Consider the following 4,962-nt stretch of genomic DNA (forward strand, 5'->3'; position numbering starts at 1 on the left):
CCTCGCAGCCCTTTGTCCCTCCCGCCCGAGGGCCGAGGTTGGGAGCACCCCCGCCGCGGCCTGCTGCCGGCCATCGCCCCATCACCCCATCGCCCCATCGCCGCGCGGGGCCTGCGAGGGGCCGGCGGGCCTGCGAGGGGGCTGCGGGCCAGGCTGGGCGATGGAGTCTGGGATTCACAGCTGGAAAGAGAGGGCCGGGCGCCAGGCGGCAGCTCCGGAGCCCTAGGGGCCTTGGCAGCTCGGGGCTCCAGGGGATCACGGAGCCAGGGGGTCAAGTTGCAGGGAGGCCCTCTTGGAGGCCACTTCCCGAGCTGGAGTGGTCCCGCTCTGTCCTTGAGCTGGGTGGGCTTGCCCCACAAAAGAACTGTCCAGCAGCCCCAGCAGCGCCTCGACCTTGGAAGAGGCCAGGCCGAGGCCAGGTGATGGCCACCTGTCAGGGGCGCCGGGAAACACTCCCCGGAGGACGGGCAGCGGTGGCGTGGCCCATCTGCTCTCACTGACGCCCCGGGTGACCTTTATGCCTAGCTGCTGAAGGCTACTTCTGGGGACCATTAGGTTGAGGTGGGTGTTGACTTCGCCCCTGACAATTGGAGTCTGGGCTCCCCGGAGTGGGCGTGAAGTGTATACACTAGACCACGAGACGCGGTTCGTGGAGCCAGCAGGAGACGCCTGCGGAGCAAGCCCCGGGCTCCTCTCCATCTCCCCAGCGCCTCTGCCTTGCCGCCCCCCCTCGAGCGGAGCATTCCCGTCACTGGGTCCAAGCAGGTCCCAAGAACAGGCTCCCCAGAGGGGCTGGGGAGGCCGCAGCGCTGGCCCTCACGGGCACGCCCAGGCTGTCGAGCGCTGGCTCGTGCCGGCCGTGGCCGCCCGGAGGAGCGAGCACCCACCCCCTCCGCTGGCTTCTGTATTTGCCTGCAGAGAGGTCAGAAGAATCCTCTGAAGGTCAGGAGGCAGAAGAACCTCAACACACTGGCCCACCTTCCCCAACCCGCCCCCCGCGTTGGGAGGAGGGAAGCTCTGAGTAATAGCAGGTAGCGGTCAGTCCTCATCCTGTCCGTGGGCAGCTTGACCTTTGGGCACTGGAGAGTGGAAATGCCTGCGGTCACATCTGACCCATCTTCTCAGGGCGCAGACCAGGAACTCGGGCCTGGAGTCACGGAGATGTGACTCAGGGAGGGTCGCTGGGCCCTGCCCGGCCAGTGTCTGACTGGTGCTCGCACTCCCAGCCCAGTTACTTTGCTTTTAGGGTTTAAATTCTAGGGGAGTCCAGAGAGGTCCGGCGCACGGACTCTGGTGCCAGCGTGCCTGGATCTGCCCGGGCCTGCCTCACCCTTGGGCGCCTCTCCGGGCCTGTCCACCTGTCACGCCGCAGCATGGACTTGGGCCTCGGAGGGAGCGTGTGGACAGGGCGCGGGGTGGGGCCCGGCGTGCTGTCGCCTTCTTAGGTCTCTCTTCACGTCTGCCCGGCCTCCGTATTTCCTCGCGGGCGCTGACGCCCAGCCCCCCTCTGCCCAGGAGGCCTGCCCTGGCTCCCGGAGGCCGGGTGTACTTATTTGTCTCTCTGCCTTCTTTTGAATTAGGTCATCCAGCTTCCTGGCTTGTCCCCGCCTTGTAATCAGCTCCCGCTTTAGACCCCAAATCGCTTTCTGCTTCTCTCTCGGCCCCCCAAGAGCGCCTGGTGCGGGTCTCCAGGGCGGCCTTCCAGAGAGCAGGGCCTGCGCCTCCCGGTGTCAGTGCGATGAGCGTGATGCAAATGGATGGGCATTTTTAGATTAAGATTTCATGAGCCAGCGTAGTAAGTGCTTTTCAGAAGTTCAAGGATCATATGTCAAACGCACTGAAGCCAGTTACTTAGTCACTGGGGTGGGGGAGAAGCCCAAGGGTGTGACTGGTTCTTGCTGATAACCTGGCTGGTTCCTGCTCTCCTTGAGCTTGGAGGAGCCAGACGGTAAGTGCGTGGAAAGGTCTTTCGTGCCTGTGGGCCTTGGGGGACACCAGGAACCCCCTTCCTTTCTACTTTCACCTGCATCCTTGACCACCTTCAGGGTTTGGGGAGCGTCTCCCCATTTGCCAGTTCCCTGTGAGTCAAGAAACACCTGTCACCTTTATTTCCTGCAGAAATCCAGTGTCCGTTGCTCCTCCTCCCTCTGTTTTTATGGGTTTTCTAACACGGACTGAAGCTCATCATTGCACGGTTCCTTCTTCTGCGTTGATCTGAGTTTTTGATTTTTCGTTTAGGGTGTTTTGGAGCTCAGCCATTTTAGAACAGCTGCCTCAGATTCTTTGCTGTGTGTTAACAGAATCCCGTTTCTGCCTCTTGCCCCCTTCGGTTGTGACCTGTTGGTGAAAGGGCCTCTCACTCGCTGGCCCTCCATGTCAGTCACGTCTGACCACCTCTGGCAGCCCGGAGGAAGCATAGTGCACCCCCATGGGGTTGGCCCAGAGCTTCTGTCCCGTCTCCCCTTCCTGAGAACGTGCGCCTGCTCCTGCCCAAACCCCACACTGGGAGCCCCGCAGAGGGACCTGCAGCCTCGTGGGATTCGTGTGGCAGCTCCTGCCCCTGGGCTGTTTGGGCCTTCCGACTTGTCTTGCAGTGTGGGTTCTGCAAGCCCTGTGGCCAGTTTAGTGTGGAAGTGGCTGGCGCAGAGGTGTTTCTCAGCCTTGCTGTCACCTCGGGCTGACCCTCCCCCAGGAGCGCAGCGGAGGCCGGGCTGCCTCTTCGCGTGGCCCAGCGTGAGGGCTGGTGGCAGCTGTGGGCGCGGTGGTCTGCCCGGCCTCTCAGCCCCGCTGCCGGCTCCCCTCACCCCGCGCCCCCAGGGGTGTCTTCACCTCTGCACCTGTAGCTCGTCTGGGCGTTTCGGATGACACAGCTTCCGTCTATGAAGTGGCTGGTGTGGCCGGCCGGCTTGTTCCCACGCAGCTTGCGCCTGGCCCGTCGGGGCCCGTCGGCCCTCGTTGCCCCGGGCCCCATTCTCTGGTCTTTCCCAGCAGTTCAGCAACAGGCTGGTGAAGAGCTCGTTAGGGAACTGGCACGTGGTGCCCTGGGTTCGCCTGCTTTCTGCTCTTCCCTCCCTGGCATTAAGCGAGGGAAGAGGCTAGAGCTCGGCGCTAGGGGGCCGTGCCCTCCGTCGGTGCAGCGGGCTGTCTGTGTGTGCTCAAATTTGAAAATTGTAATGCTGTCGGTTCAGATTTAACTTTTAAAAACAGGCGGTGCGGCGCACCCTGAAAGCAAATACTGGAAAGGCACAAAAAAGCCCGTCCACCTGCCTCCCAGCTCGGGCCAGGAAGCAGCCCCTTCGCCCTCGGGAGGCGCCGCCCGAGCAAGCCTGCGCTGGGCCCTGCCCCTTGGCGCCCGCGGGCCAGGGCACGCCCTGTGGGACCCGGCCTGTTTTCTCTCGGTGTGCCTGGCGCGTGGAAGGTGCTGGCGTCGCTGGCCGGGAGGCCGCTCCCCGAGGCGACGGTGAGACCCAGTCTGGCCTAGCTGGCTGCTCTGCGTGGAGACCCTCAAGCAGTTTGTGGGCGCCCGGGGCAAGTGCCTCCCCTCTCGCCCTCCTGCAGGCTCTGCCGGAGGAGGAGAGGCGGGTGCAGCGGAGGGCGCCTCCTGGAGGCACCCTAACCTGCGCAGTCTCAGGCGGTGGCCGGGCCCTCTGGTGGCAGAGTGTGCTGGGATTGCCAGCAAAGGCTCCCCGTGCCAGCCCCCAGCCAGCCACGCCCACCCCGCCCCAGGGCGCTGGCCCTCAGCGTCAGAGCCCCGCCTCCGGGACATCCTGTTGGGGAAGGTGGCTTCCTTCCTCCCCTCTGGGAAGTGTTTCCGTGGGCATCTGGGAGAATCGTACTTGCTGCTCTTTAGGGGTGTTTCCCCCCAAGATCAGCGTGTCATGGGCGAGGTCAGGCTGAAGCTCCCGCCGCCACGTCGGGACAGGCTCTTGGCCTCTCGCCTGAACCTGCTGTGGGGGGCCGCCAGCTTTTGGCGTCTCGAGTCAGGAGATAGAGCAGTCCTAGCATCTAACCCTTCGCGGCCACCGGTTAGGAGAAGACATTGTAACACCAGGAAAATGTGGGAAGGTCAGCACCCCCGAAGAAAGAGCACCCTTCGTAGGATGCGAGAGGAGTCGTCGTGCTGAGGGGCCAGAGGAGAGGCCGCTGCTCACACGGCGCCACTCTCCGTCTCCCCGCCAGCCCCAGTCCTGCTCCCTGGGAACCAGAGCGCTACGTCCCCGGCCTGGCGTGCAGCCGGGCCTCGGGCCCGTGTTACAGTGGGCAAGGCCGGGCCCTGTCGACACAGCCGCGGCCGCTGCAGCCGACCTTGGCGTGGGCTTGGGCTCCGCGGGGCCTGCTGCCCGTCACAGGTGTCCTGGTGGCCTGCGCCCGGGCCCTCCCCGTCTCGGTCTGTCGTTGTGAGCATGACATGGCACCCTGGCCCTCGCCCACTGGCCCCACATTCTACCTGGTGGGCTGGTACTGTGCGGTCAACGCCCGGCCGACGCCTTGAGTTTGTGTTGGTCAGGAGCCCTCAGGCACCGGGTGTCGAGGTCACCGTAACCGGCAGAGCAGGAAGCCTGCCCGGGTCACTGGGCAGCCGGACTTGTCAGGGCCAGCGCCCCCGGAGGTGTGGTGACGGCGCCAGGTAGACCTGCCACAGAGAAACGACAGCGGTGGCTTCGCGGGGGGGAGGCGACAGGTGGCCGCAGTGGTCCGGTGCCGAGGGCAGGCCATGCCGGGCGCTCGGGCCTGCACACCGCGGCGTGGTCCTCTTACTCGTCTCTTATTCTGAGTTGCGTTGCTCTCTCTCATTGTGAAAGTTCCAAAAGACGTTCACGTCGGTTCGGCGTCTGTGTTTAAGAACTCTCCCGGTGAGCGATCCGCGGCCCCTGTGTCCTGGCGCCTCCTCGGGAACACGGCTCGAGCTGGGACGGGGCTCTCACCGGCGAGGCTGCCGCCCTCCACGCAGGCGCTTCCCTG

The 4,962-nt window shown here is 64.6% G+C and overlaps 1 protein-coding gene across 1 annotated transcript in view; it reads left to right on the forward strand.

Moving 5' to 3' along the window:
• ABHD2 (abhydrolase domain containing 2) overlaps window positions 1-4,962 on the forward strand; it is a 46,907-nt gene that overhangs the window by 351 nt on the left and 41,594 nt on the right. The gene's annotated exons all lie outside the window — the stretch shown is intronic.

Source organism: Condylura cristata, unplaced genomic scaffold (assembly GCF_000260355.1).
Source record: "Condylura cristata isolate star-nosed mole 26May11 unplaced genomic scaffold, ConCri1.0 scaffold00035, whole genome shotgun sequence".
Classification (NCBI taxonomy): Eukaryota; Metazoa; Chordata; class Mammalia; order Eulipotyphla; family Talpidae; genus Condylura; species Condylura cristata.